The following is a 13,208-nucleotide window of genomic DNA, read 5'->3' on the forward strand; positions in this document are numbered from 1 at the left end:
TTGCGGTTTTTCCTTATCGCTTCTCGGCCTTTTGGCTAAGATCAAAGTGTAGTATCTGTTCTTATCAGCTTAATATCTGATACGTCCTGCATCGCAGGACCAGAATATTAAACTCATTTTTGGCTCATGACGGAGTGCTAGGGGCTTGCTCCACCTCTGTCGCGGGTTGGCCCGGCATTGCAGTACCGCCGGGATCGGCCCACCTAAAATTAATTAAAACACAGCCTGAAATGGGTTAATATTCTGCAGTGATCAGATATTCCGCTGGTAGCAAAACTTGTTGTAGTTGTCGATTTGCCCAGTAGTTAGCTGCTTACACACCTCGATTTCTTGTAATTAATTTAACATTATCTTACGAAGTTTATTTATTTTTTTTTTTTTTTTATTTTTTTTTTTTTTTTTTTTTTTTTTGCGGTTAGCCGGAACGCTCTTGCAGCCGCATTACACTAGGCTGGTAATTTATATGGGCACAGAAGAGTGCCTTCGGATGCCTCGTTGGCGTCACATATGGTCCGGCCACAGATAATTTTAATTACATTTTTTGGAGTTATATCCTTAGCTCCTCGCGAACGTCGTCGTCGCCGCCGCACGCACGCAGAATACGTGTGTACACACGTATGCAGTAGGCGGTGGACGATGTAAGCACTCGGCTAGGTGTAGCTCGCGCCGGCCTCGCGCCGGTGTAGCTCGCGCCGGCCTGGCGCTGCTGTGGGGCGGCCTCACGGCTTCTCCACTGCCCTGGCAGCCGGCGGCGTTCAAATGGGAGTCGCAGTTTACTGTTCGCCATGGAGGGTAGTACTGGGCTGTTGACGAGTGCTCTCGCGAATTCTCCTTCCTTCCGGCACTTGCTTTTGCGATGTTTTCGACGGTCGCCTGTTGCCATATCGGCCCGTACCACCGTGTGTCACTCCCACATGTGGAGCGCACACGCTGCAAGCATTTAGGCCCTTCGACTTGCGGTTTTTCCTTATCGCTTCTCGGCCTTTTGGCTAAGATCAAAGTGTAGTATCTGTTCTTATCAGCTTAATATCTGATACGTCCTGCATCGCAGGACCAGAATATTAAACTCATTTTTGGCTCATGACGGAGTGCTAGGGGCTTGCTCCACCTCTGTCGCGGGTTGGCCCGGCATTGCAGTACCGCCGGGATCGGCCCACCTAAAATTAATTAAAACACAGCCTGAAATGGGTTAATATTCTGCAGTGATCAGATATTCCGCTGGTAGCAAAACTTGTTGTAGTTGTCGATTTGCCCAGTAGTTAGCTGCTTACACACCTCGATTTCTTGTAATTAATTTAACATTATCTTACGAAGTTTATTTATTTTTTTTTTTTTTTTATTTTTTTTTTTTTTTTTTTTTTTTTTGCGGTTAGCCGGAACGCTCTTGCAGCCGCATTACACTAGGCTGGTAATTTATATGGGCACAGAAGAGTGCCTTCGGATGCCTCGTTGGCGTCACATATGGTCCGGCCACAGATAATTTTAATTACATTTTTTGGAGTTATATCCTTAGCTCCTCGCGAACGTCGTCGTCGCCGCCGCACGCACGCAGAATACGTGTGTACACACGTATGCAGTAGGCGGTGGACGATGTAAGCACTCGGCTAGGTGTAGCTCGCGCCGGCCTCGCGCCGGTGTAGCTCGCGCCGGCCTGGCGCTGCTGTGGGGCGGCCTCACGGCTTCTCCACTGCCCTGGCAGCCGGCGGCGTTCAAATGGGAGTCGCAGTTTACTGTTCGCCATGGAGGGTAGTACTGGGCTGTTGACGAGTGCTCTCGCGAATTCTCCTTCCTTCCGGCACTTGCTTTTGCGATGTTTTCGACGGTCGCCTGTTGCCATATCGGCCCGTACCACCGTGTGTCACTCCCACATGTGGAGCGCACACGCTGCAAGCATTTAGGCCCTTCGACTTGCGGTTTTTCCTTATCGCTTCTCGGCCTTTTGGCTAAGATCAAAGTGTAGTATCTGTTCTTATCAGCTTAATATCTGATACGTCCTGCATCGCAGGACCAGAATATTAAACTCATTTTTGGCTCATGACGGAGTGCTAGGGGCTTGCTCCACCTCTGTCGCGGGTTGGCCCGGCATTGCAGTACCGCCGGGATCGGCCCACCTAAAATTAATTAAAACACAGCCTGAAATGGGTTAATATTCTGCAGTGATCAGATATTCCGCTGGTAGCAAAACTTGTTGTAGTTGTCGATTTGCCCAGTAGTTAGCTGCTTACACACCTCGATTTCTTGTAATTAATTTAACATTATCTTACGAAGTTTATTTATTTTTTTTTTTTTTTTATTTTTTTTTTTTTTTTTTTTTTTTTTGCGGTTAGCCGGAACGCTCTTGCAGCCGCATTACACTAGGCTGGTAATTTATATGGGCACAGAAGAGTGCCTTCGGATGCCTCGTTGGCGTCACATATGGTCCGGCCACAGATAATTTTAATTACATTTTTTGGAGTTATATCCTTAGCTCCTCGCGAACGTCGTCGTCGCCGCCGCACGCACGCAGAATACGTGTGTACACACGTATGCAGTAGGCGGTGGACGATGTAAGCACTCGGCTAGGTGTAGCTCGCGCCGGCCTCGCGCCGGTGTAGCTCGCGCCGGCCTGGCGCTGCTGTGGGGCGGCCTCACGGCTTCTCCACTGCCCTGGCAGCCGGCGGCGTTCAAATGGGAGTCGCAGTTTACTGTTCGCCATGGAGGGTAGTACTGGGCTGTTGACGAGTGCTCTCGCGAATTCTCCTTCCTTCCGGCACTTGCTTTTGCGATGTTTTCGACGGTCGCCTGTTGCCATATCGGCCCGTACCACCGTGTGTCACTCCCACATGTGGAGCGCACACGCTGCAAGCATTTAGGCCCTTCGACTTGCGGTTTTTCCTTATCGCTTCTCGGCCTTTTGGCTAAGATCAAAGTGTAGTATCTGTTCTTATCAGCTTAATATCTGATACGTCCTGCATCGCAGGACCAGAATATTAAACTCATTTTTGGCTCATGACGGAGTGCTAGGGGCTTGCTCCACCTCTGTCGCGGGTTGGCCCGGCATTGCAGTACCGCCGGGATCGGCCCACCTAAAATTAATTAAAACACAGCCTGAAATGGGTTAATATTCTGCAGTGATCAGATATTCCGCTGGTAGCAAAACTTGTTGTAGTTGTCGATTTGCCCAGTAGTTAGCTGCTTACACACCTCGATTTCTTGTAATTAATTTAACATTATCTTACGAAGTTTATTTATTTTTTTTTTTTTTTTATTTTTTTTTTTTTTTTTTTTTTTTTTGCGGTTAGCCGGAACGCTCTTGCAGCCGCATTACACTAGGCTGGTAATTTATATGGGCACAGAAGAGTGCCTTCGGATGCCTCGTTGGCGTCACATATGGTCCGGCCACAGATAATTTTAATTACATTTTTTGGAGTTATATCCTTAGCTCCTCGCGAACGTCGTCGTCGCCGCCGCACGCACGCAGAATACGTGTGTACACACGTATGCAGTAGGCGGTGGACGATGTAAGCACTCGGCTAGGTGTAGCTCGCGCCGGCCTCGCGCCGGTGTAGCTCGCGCCGGCCTGGCGCTGCTGTGGGGCGGCCTCACGGCTTCTCCACTGCCCTGGCAGCCGGCGGCGTTCAAATGGGAGTCGCAGTTTACTGTTCGCCATGGAGGGTAGTACTGGGCTGTTGACGAGTGCTCTCGCGAATTCTCCTTCCTTCCGGCACTTGCTTTTGCGATGTTTTCGACGGTCGCCTGTTGCCATATCGGCCCGTACCACCGTGTGTCACTCCCACATGTGGAGCGCACACGCTGCAAGCATTTAGGCCCTTCGACTTGCGGTTTTTCCTTATCGCTTCTCGGCCTTTTGGCTAAGAAGCACCCCGCGGTCGGAGCGGTCCGTTGTGCTCTGTAGCGGGTCGCGAGTCGCGTTTCGTGGTCGTTTCGTTTGTTCTTGGTTTTTCCAGCGTTGATATTTTTGCGGTGAATATGTCGAACCGGTCGAACAGTATTCAATGCGTATTCGACAGAGCAGCGAGACGGCCTACGGCCTTTGAAATACAGGAATGGATATTTGGTGATCTGAAAGTACCGGAAAATGACGTCGACACCTTTCAACTGGATTTTGTCTTATTCTCGTTATTCGTGAAATTTCTCGACCAGGAGAAATACGAAAAGTATGGCCTGGCACTCGCGGGCGAACATCCGTTCCGCTACTTCGATGGAACTGTCGGAACAGTGCATATAGTGCCATCTGGCTTTGGGATACGGACTGTGCGGGTATTTAACGTACCCCCTGAGTGTCCCAATGACGTAATCGGCCGTGTCCTGTCGCGGTATGGCACGGTGCTCAGCATCACGAATGAGAAGTGGGGCAGTGCATACCGTTTCCAGGGCAACAGCGGCGTTCGTAGTGTCCGCATGGACCTCCGCCAGCACATCCCGTCGTATATCAATGTTGCGAGTACCAGGGCCCAGGTCACATATATTGGGCAACCGCAGACTTGCTCCCTTTGTCAATCGACGGAGCATCTCCGCGTGGACTGCCCGCGCCGGCGTCCTGTGCAACTGCCGCGGGAACGCACTGCTGGTACCGACCTTGTGCCTCTCCTCAGCGAGGTAGTGGCGGGCGCTGCCCACCGTCCTGCTGAGCGGCCTGACGTGTCCCCCCCGCCAGAAGCAGCGCAACCGGCACCCCGTGCACCGGCTGACGTACCCGTCCCGGACCAGACGCCCGTTGTGGCGGTTCCGCCGGCGGCGTCTGATGTGCCTGCTACGGCGAGTGATGTGGTCGCTGTAGAACAGATGGAGGTCGTTCTTCCTACCCCGCCCCTCCCGACCGATGACGCTAAGTCCCCCCGCCGTCGTCATCGACGCAAGAAGGCGAACCCGGACCAGCCGGCGGAGGAGGCAGACGGTTTCCGTCCCCCTGAGAGCGGCAGTGAGGCTGACTCTCAGGCCTCCTCGGTTTCCCGCTCTGTTTCCGCTGACCGCTCGGGCGGTATGCGGCAAACTGCTCGGCAACTAGAGGCTCTTATCAGTTCCTCGCGAGATCGGGGAGCGATCCCTGCAAAACGAAAACATGACCAGGGTAGCGACCAGCCAATGCAGCGTACTCGTACCCTTTCACATCCTACTGTGTCCGACGCGTCTGTGCCGCCTGGCTCAGACTATCCTGCCGATGGAGGAGGCCTGAACTGGGCTGACGACGAGGGCGATGACATGCGTGATTGAGTGGGCCTTTCCCCACATGAGCTGCTTCGTATTTGTTTCTAACATCCGGGGTGATATCGCTGGGTTCCGGTGTGGATGTTTCCACACCTGCTTCCCTACGGCCGTGACCCTATCTGCCGTTGTCTCCTCTGTGTTGCTCTCCCATGCCTGCCTTTGACCGTCCGCCGGGAGCCCTCTCCCTTTTAACGGTCAACATTAACTCCATCTCCAACCCGGTGAAACTTCGATCTCTGAAGGACTTTCTCCGCCTTGGTGCGTTTGATGTGGTATTTCTCCAGGAGGTTTGTGCCCCTTTTCTATCTGACCTGGTTGGTTATGAGGCACTGTATAACATCGACCCTGACGCCCGGCGGGGTACTGCTTTGCTCTACCGATCAGAATTCACTCCATCCCACGTTACCACGCTACCCAACGGTCGCGTCCTTGCATGTATCCTTCAAGATGTCCTTTTTCTAAATGTCTATGCTCCTTCAGGTGCTAACCACAGGCATGATAGAACAACACTTTTTCAGTCTGATCTCCCCCCTTTCTTAGCAGCTCGTCGCCCTATCGTCTTTGGCGGAGACTTCAACTGTGTGGTAGCCGGAGTTGACCAGGTCCCGACGCCTATGCGGTGTGAAGCGCTCGCTTCACTCCTTCAGGCGGCTGACCTTACTGACACGTGGCGCCACTTCCATCCCGCCTACACGCAATTTACCCACATCTATCCCACTGGAGCCAGCCGTATTGATCGTGTTTATGTCTCGGCTGATTTGACTCCCGCCCTTTGTGACGTCCAAGTCATACCCGTGGCCTTTAGTGACCACTGTGCGTACTCGTGTTCCTTGCGTATCGCGGGTCCCGTCCCGGTTCCTCGTGGCACCTCTTGGAAGATGAATACCCTTCATCTATCCCTGCCCGAACTTCGTGCTCTCGTCACGAAAACGTGGCAGGATTGTCTCGTGGACACTTCCCGGTACCCTACCACAGTGGTTTGGTGGCTCCGCTGTGCGAAGCCCCGGCTGCGACGTGTTATCCGGCAATATAGTCGCGACGTCGCCCACTGGAAACGTAGCACGTTGGCCTTCTATCAGCAGTGTCTCACTGACGCCCTGACTCTTCCTGCTGACAGGTACGATCAGCTCCACATGCGCCTCAACAAAATTAAGGCGCAAATCCTTCGCTTCTCTCGGGAGAAAGCCGATGGTATGGTGGTGCGGTGTCGTTCTGCATCCCTGATTGAAGGCGAGGAGCCATCCATTTATCACCTTGCCTCTGAACGAACTCGTGCCAAGAAGAACACCATTCTGCGCCTTAGGACAGACGATGGTGCGCGTATCACGGACAACCGTGACGTCCTCCAACACCTGACGGACCATTTCACGCACCTCTTCCAGGATGTTGAGGTCGACGTCGCCGCCCAACGTGCACTTGTCAGTGGGGTGCCAACCTCTTTGGATCGTCATGACCGCGGCTCTTTAACCGAGCCCCTGACACTCGCTGACCTCACATCTGTCCTCCGTGCCTGTCCGGGACGCAAGTCACCTGGCCCCGACGGTCTCCCTTATGAGTTCTACCAACAATTTTGGGACCTGCTCGGCGACCGTTTCTGCAAAATGTGCGAGGAGATTTTTGCTGGATGCGACTTACCCGCCGACTTTTTATCTGGACGTATTGCCCTTATTCCAAAGGTGACTGGTCACTGTCGAGCTCAAGACCTGCGTCCTATCACTGTCCTTAACACTGACTATAAGTTGGTGGCACGATGCGTGGCCTCTCGTCTCAAACAGGCGATGACTAAGGTTCTTTGCCCCACTCAATCCTGTGGCGTTTCGCGTCGGAACATCTTCACCGCCGCTTCCCTGTACCGCGATGTTGTCTTCCTCACCGCTGACACTCGCACTCCGGCTGCCATTCTTTCCTTGGACTTCGCCGGTGCCTTTGACAGGGTCTCGCACCCTTACCTGCTGGGCGTTATGTCGCGGATGGGTTTTGGGGAGCGCTTCATACGCATCATCCGGCACTTCTTGGATGGGGCGAATTCCACTATCGTGGTGAACGGTTGCCGGTCGCGCCCCATTCCCATCAGGCGGTCAGTTCGACAGGGGTGTCCCTTGTCGATGTATTTGTTTGCCTTAGCGCTGGACCCCTTGCTGCGTGACATTGGCCGGTTGGTCGACGGTGTCGCTCTCCCAGGCGTCACCTTCCGCTGTGCAGCCTACGCCGATGACGTTGGTGTGTTCGTTGCTAACGCCAGGGACATCGATTCCGTTCGCCGCGTTCTCGACGTTTATGAACGGGCCTCCGGTGCTCAGTTAAATCCCAACAAGACCGTGTTGCTTCCGCTAGGGCCACGATCATTGACCGTCGAACGCCCCTGGTACCGCGTTGTGGGGGAACAGCGTATCTTGGGTCTTGAGGTGACTGCCTGTCCGCAGCGTATGTTAACCCTCACGTGGCGGCGGCTTCTCACACGCATCAGGGGCCTTTGCGTGAGCCACGCTGATCGACGGCTCGACCTCCATCAACGCATCCAGCTGATTAATGGTTATCTCCTCTCACGGGCATGGTATGTCGCCCAACTCCTTACGCTGCCGAAGCAGATCGGCCGAGCCATCTCGCAAGCAGTATACTGGCTCTTGTGGCGGCATGCGCTGTTCAAGGTTGATGCGCTGACCTGTACGCTGCCGAAGGCCGATGGCGGCCTCGGCCTCATTGACTTTTCCCGGAAATGTGCGGCCCTTCTGATACACCGTGTCACCGCTTTGCGCGAAGCCGACCCCGGTGGGACTACAGCGGTCCTCTTCGACCGTTATCGTCCACACTCGGCGCGTGCACCGGTCTGTTTGATGCATATTCCGTTCCGGCTGACGACGGTCAGAGACTATTACTTCCACCGCAGTTATGTCCTCACAGTGGCCACTGACAAGGCACGCACGTCGAAGCGCCTTTACCAGGCACTCCGAGGCCAGCCCACGCCACATAAATTAGAGGACAGACGACCGTCGGTCATCTGGCGCCAAGTTTGGGCTAATATTAACAACTCAGCCCTTCCCACCGCAGTTTCGGCGCTATGGTACCGTGTAGTCAACAATTTAATCCCCACTAACCATCGCCTGGCGACCATCCGCCTACGACCCTCGGCTGCTTGCGGCCGCTGTGGTGACGTTGACACCAGGGAGCATCGCCTCCTCTGCCCCCACGTCACAGAAGTGTGGGCCCTTGCACGTGTGCTCATAGCGCTGATCGGTGGGACGACGCCAGCAAATGTGTCCACCGACTGGTTCATTACACCTGATCTTCAAACACAACCCCGACCAAGACGTAACGCAATGGTGTGGCTCTTGGGCCACACCATTTTCACGATCTACGACCTTTCCCTCGCCGATGCTGTCTCTTTCATGGACTACCTGTGGAGCCAGCATCGCGTGGCGGAATCTGCTCGAAACTATACGACCACTTTTGCCCGGTATTTGAAAGTTGCAATGATCCATGGATATCAAACGGTGTTCCAGGTTGCCTAGGGCGCCTTGTCCAGGCATTGCCTAGGATTGCCCCTGTTTTTTTTTTTGCACCAATCTCTGACTTGACTCACCCCAGATTCGCAATTGGAACAATTATTGCAAAAACTTTATTGGAAAAATAGGAATCACGCAATCAATCTTAGAAGCTTATTCCTTAGTTAATTCTCTAGGCGATGGGATTATCTCGCCAGTTTCATTTTCACTTGTGTGTGCTGCCGTCCCTGTTTTTAATTTCCTTTCATTTCTATCTTTCTTTCTTTCTTCCTTTTTGGTTCTCAACTCACTATTTCTTCACACCTGCAGAGCGAGGTGTCTTTCTGAGTCAAGTGTCGTCGCCCACTGCGGCATAGCAGCGTATACCCCTCGCTTTTAATTTCGTTCCTGGCAACAAGTCTTGCTACTCAATGCACCCTGTGTGTGCTGCGTCGACACTCTAGGATGGCGGCATTTTTGGAGAGGACAAGGTAGGGCTGTAGGGGAGGAAGGAGGCCCAAAAAAAAAAAAAAAAAAAAAACAAAAAAAAAAAAAAAAAAAAAAGTGTAGTATCTGTTCTTATCAGCTTAATATCTGATACGTCCTGCATCGCAGGACCAGAATATTAAACTCATTTTTGGCTCATGACGGAGTGCTAGGGGCTTGCTCCACCTCTGTCGCGGGTTGGCCCGGCATTGCAGTACCGCCGGGATCGGCCCACCTAAAATTAATTAAAACACAGCCTGAAATGGGTTAATATTCTGCAGTGATCAGATATTCCGCTGGTAGCAAAACTTGTTGTAGTTGTCGATTTGCCCAGTAGTTAGCTGCTTACACACCTCGATTTCTTGTAATTAATTTAACATTATCTTACGAAGTTTATTTATTTTTTTTTTTTTTTTATTTTTTTTTTTTTTTTTTTTTTTTTTGCGGTTAGCCGGAACGCTCTTGCAGCCGCATTACACTAGGCTGGTAATTTATATGGGCACAGAAGAGTGCCTTCGGATGCCTCGTTGGCGTCACATATGGTCCGGCCACAGATAATTTTAATTACATTTTTTGGAGTTATATCCTTAGCTCCTCGCGAACGTCGTCGTCGCCGCCGCACGCACGCAGAATACGTGTGTACACACGTATGCAGTAGGCGGTGGACGATGTAAGCACTCGGCTAGGTGTAGCTCGCGCCGGCCTCGCGCCGGTGTAGCTCGCGCCGGCCTGGCGCTGCTGTGGGGCGGCCTCACGGCTTCTCCACTGCCCTGGCAGCCGGCGGCGTTCAAATGGGAGTCGCAGTTTACTGTTCGCCATGGAGGGTAGTACTGGGCTGTTGACGAGTGCTCTCGCGAATTCTCCTTCCTTCCGGCACTTGCTTTTGCGATGTTTTCGACGGTCGCCTGTTGCCATATCGGCCCGTACCACCGTGTGTCACTCCCACATGTGGAGCGCACACGCTGCAAGCATTTAGGCCCTTCGACTTGCGGTTTTTCCTTATCGCTTCTCGGCCTTTTGGCTAAGATCAAAGTGTAGTATCTGTTCTTATCAGCTTAATATCTGATACGTCCTGCATCGCAGGACCAGAATATTAAACTCATTTTTGGCTCATGACGGAGTGCTAGGGGCTTGCTCCACCTCTGTCGCGGGTTGGCCCGGCATTGCAGTACCGCCGGGATCGGCCCACCTAAAATTAATTAAAACACAGCCTGAAATGGGTTAATATTCTGCAGTGATCAGATATTCCGCTGGTAGCAAAACTTGTTGTAGTTGTCGATTTGCCCAGTAGTTAGCTGCTTACACACCTCGATTTCTTGTAATTAATTTAACATTATCTTACGAAGTTTATTTATTTTTTTTTTTTTTTTATTTTTTTTTTTTTTTTTTTTTTTTTTGCGGTTAGCCGGAACGCTCTTGCAGCCGCATTACACTAGGCTGGTAATTTATATGGGCACAGAAGAGTGCCTTCGGATGCCTCGTTGGCGTCACATATGGTCCGGCCACAGATAATTTTAATTACATTTTTTGGAGTTATATCCTTAGCTCCTCGCGAACGTCGTCGTCGCCGCCGCACGCACGCAGAATACGTGTGTACACACGTATGCAGTAGGCGGTGGACGATGTAAGCACTCGGCTAGGTGTAGCTCGCGCCGGCCTCGCGCCGGTGTAGCTCGCGCCGGCCTGGCGCTGCTGTGGGGCGGCCTCACGGCTTCTCCACTGCCCTGGCAGCCGGCGGCGTTCAAATGGGAGTCGCAGTTTACTGTTCGCCATGGAGGGTAGTACTGGGCTGTTGACGAGTGCTCTCGCGAATTGTCCTTCCTTCCGGCACTTGCTTTTGCGATGTTTTCGACGGTCGCCTGTTGCCATATCGGCCCGTACCACCGTGTGTCACTCCCACATGTGGAGCGCACACGCTGCAAGCATTTAGGCCCTTCGACTGCGGTTTTTCCTTATCGCTTCTCGGCCTTTTGGCTAAGAAGCACCCCGCGGTCGGAGCGGTCCGTTGTGCTCTGTAGCGGGTCGCGAGTCGCGTTTCGTGGTCGTTTCGTTTGTTCTTGGTTTTTCCAGCGTTGATATTTTTGCGGTGAATATGTCGAACCGGTCGAACAGTATTCAATGCGTATTCGACAGAGCAGCGAGACGGCCTACGGCCTTTGAAATACAGGAATGGATATTTGGTGATCTGAAAGTACCGGAAAATGACGTCGACACCTTTCAACTGGATTTTGTCTTATTCTCGTTATTCGTGAAATTTCTCGACCAGGAGAAATACGAAAAGTATGGCCTGGCACTCGCGGGCGAACATCCGTTCCGCTACTTCGATGGAACTGTCGGAACAGTGCATATAGTGCCATCTGGCTTTGGGATACGGACTGTGCGGGTATTTAACGTACCCCCTGAGTGTCCCAATGACGTAATCGGCCGTGTCCTGTCGCGGTATGGCACGGTGCTCAGCATCACGAATGAGAAGTGGGGAAGTGCCTACCGTTTCCAGGGCAACAGCGGCGTTCGTAGTGTCCGCATGGACCTCCGCCAGCACATCCCGTCGTATATAAATGTTGCGAGTACCAGGGCCCAGGTCACCTATATTGGGCAACCGCAAACTTGCTCCCTTTGTCAATCGACGGAGCATCTCCGCGTGGACTGCCCGCGCCGGCGTCCTGTGCAACTGCCGCGGGAACGCGCTGCTGGTACCGACCTTGTGCCTCTCCTCAGCGAGGTAGTGGCGGGCGCTGCCCACCGTCCCGCTGAGCGACCTGACGTGTCGCCCCCGCCAGAAGCAGTGCAACCGGCACCCAGTGCACCGGCTGACGGACCCGTCCCGGACCAGACGCCCGTTGTGGCGGTACCGCCGGCGGCGTCTGATGTGCCTGCTATGGCGAGTGATGTGGTCGCTGTCGAACAGATGGAGGTCGTTCTTCCTACCCCGCCCATCCCGGCAGATGACGCTAAGTCCCCCCGCCGTCGTCATCGGCGCAAGAAGGCGAACCCGGACCAGCCGGCGGAGGAAGCGGACGGTTTACGTCCTCCTGAGAGCGGCAGTGAGGCTGACTCTCAGGCCTCCTCAGTTTCCCGCTCTGTTTCCGCTGACCGCTCGGGCGGTATGCGGCAAACTGCTCGGCAACTAGAGGCTCTTATCAGTTCCTCGCGAGATCGGGGAGCGATCCCTGCAAAACGGAAACATGACCAGGGTAGCGACCAGCCAATGCAGCGTACTCGCACCCTTTCACATCCTACTGTGTCCGACGCGTCTGCGCCGCCTGGCTTAGACTATCCTGCCGATGGGGGAGGCCTGAACTGGGCTGACGACGAGGGCGATGACATGCGTGATTGAGTGGGTCTTTCCCCACATGAGCTGCTTGGTATTTGTTTCTCACATCCGGGGTGATATCGCTGGGTTCTGGTGTGGATATTTCCACACCTGCTTCCCTACGGCCGTGACCCTATCTGCCGTTGTCTACTCTGTGTTGCTCTCCCATGCCTGCCTTTGACCGTCCGCCGGGAGCCCTCTCCCTTTTAACGATCAATATCAACTCCATCTCCAACCCGGTCAAACTTCGATCTCTGAAGGACTTTCTCCGCCTTGGTGCGTTTGATGTGGTCTTTCTCCAGGAAGTTTGTGCCCCTTTTCTATCTGACCTTGCTGGTTATGAGGCACTGTATAACATCGACCCTGACGCCCGGCGGGGTACTGCTTTGCTCTACCGATCAGAGTTTACTCCATCCCACGTTACCACGCTACCCAACGGTCGCGTTCTTGCATGTATCCTTCAAGATGTCCTTTTTCTAAATGTCTATGCTCCTTCCGGTGCTAACCACAGGCGTGGCAGAACAACACTTTTTCAGTCTGATCTCCCCCCTTTCTTAGCAGCTCGTCGCCCTATCGTCTTTGGCGGAGACTTCAACTGTGTGGTGGCCGAAGTTGACCAGGTCCCGACGCCTATGCGGTGTGAAGCGCTCGCTTCACTCCTTCGGGCGGCTGACCTTACTGACACATGGCGCCACTTCCATCCCGCCTACACGCAATTT

The 13,208-nt window shown here is 53.2% G+C and overlaps 5 non-coding genes and 1 pseudogene across 5 annotated transcripts; all 6 read left to right on the forward strand.

Moving 5' to 3' along the window:
* The first annotated feature begins 15 nt into the window (after positions 1 to 15).
* Positions 16 to 208, forward strand: LOC126420709 (U2 spliceosomal RNA). Its single transcript, XR_007576089.1, has one exon. It is a non-coding gene; the product is annotated as a U2 spliceosomal RNA (small nuclear RNA).
* A 761-nt stretch (positions 209 to 969) lies between these two features.
* LOC126420720 (U2 spliceosomal RNA) lies at positions 970 to 1,162 on the forward strand. The gene has a single exon (XR_007576090.1). It is a non-coding gene; the product is annotated as a U2 spliceosomal RNA (small nuclear RNA).
* A 761-nt stretch (positions 1,163 to 1,923) lies between these two features.
* Positions 1,924 to 2,116, forward strand: LOC126420731 (U2 spliceosomal RNA). Its single transcript, XR_007576091.1, has one exon. It is a non-coding gene; the product is annotated as a U2 spliceosomal RNA (small nuclear RNA).
* Positions 2,117 to 2,877: 761 nt separating this feature from the next.
* Positions 2,878 to 3,070, forward strand: LOC126420742 (U2 spliceosomal RNA). Its single transcript, XR_007576092.1, has one exon. It is a non-coding gene; the product is annotated as a U2 spliceosomal RNA (small nuclear RNA).
* A 6,171-nt stretch (positions 3,071 to 9,241) lies between these two features.
* Positions 9,242 to 9,416, forward strand: LOC126421184 (U2 spliceosomal RNA; annotated as a pseudogene).
* Positions 9,417 to 10,177: 761 nt separating this feature from the next.
* LOC126420753 (U2 spliceosomal RNA) lies at positions 10,178 to 10,370 on the forward strand. The gene has a single exon (XR_007576093.1). It is a non-coding gene; the product is annotated as a U2 spliceosomal RNA (small nuclear RNA).
* The last annotated feature ends 2,838 nt before the right edge of the window (positions 10,371 to 13,208 follow it).

The sequence above is a fragment of the Schistocerca serialis genome, chromosome 1, assembly GCF_023864345.2.
Source record: "Schistocerca serialis cubense isolate TAMUIC-IGC-003099 chromosome 1, iqSchSeri2.2, whole genome shotgun sequence".
NCBI lineage: Eukaryota > Metazoa > Arthropoda > Insecta > Orthoptera > Acrididae > Schistocerca > Schistocerca serialis.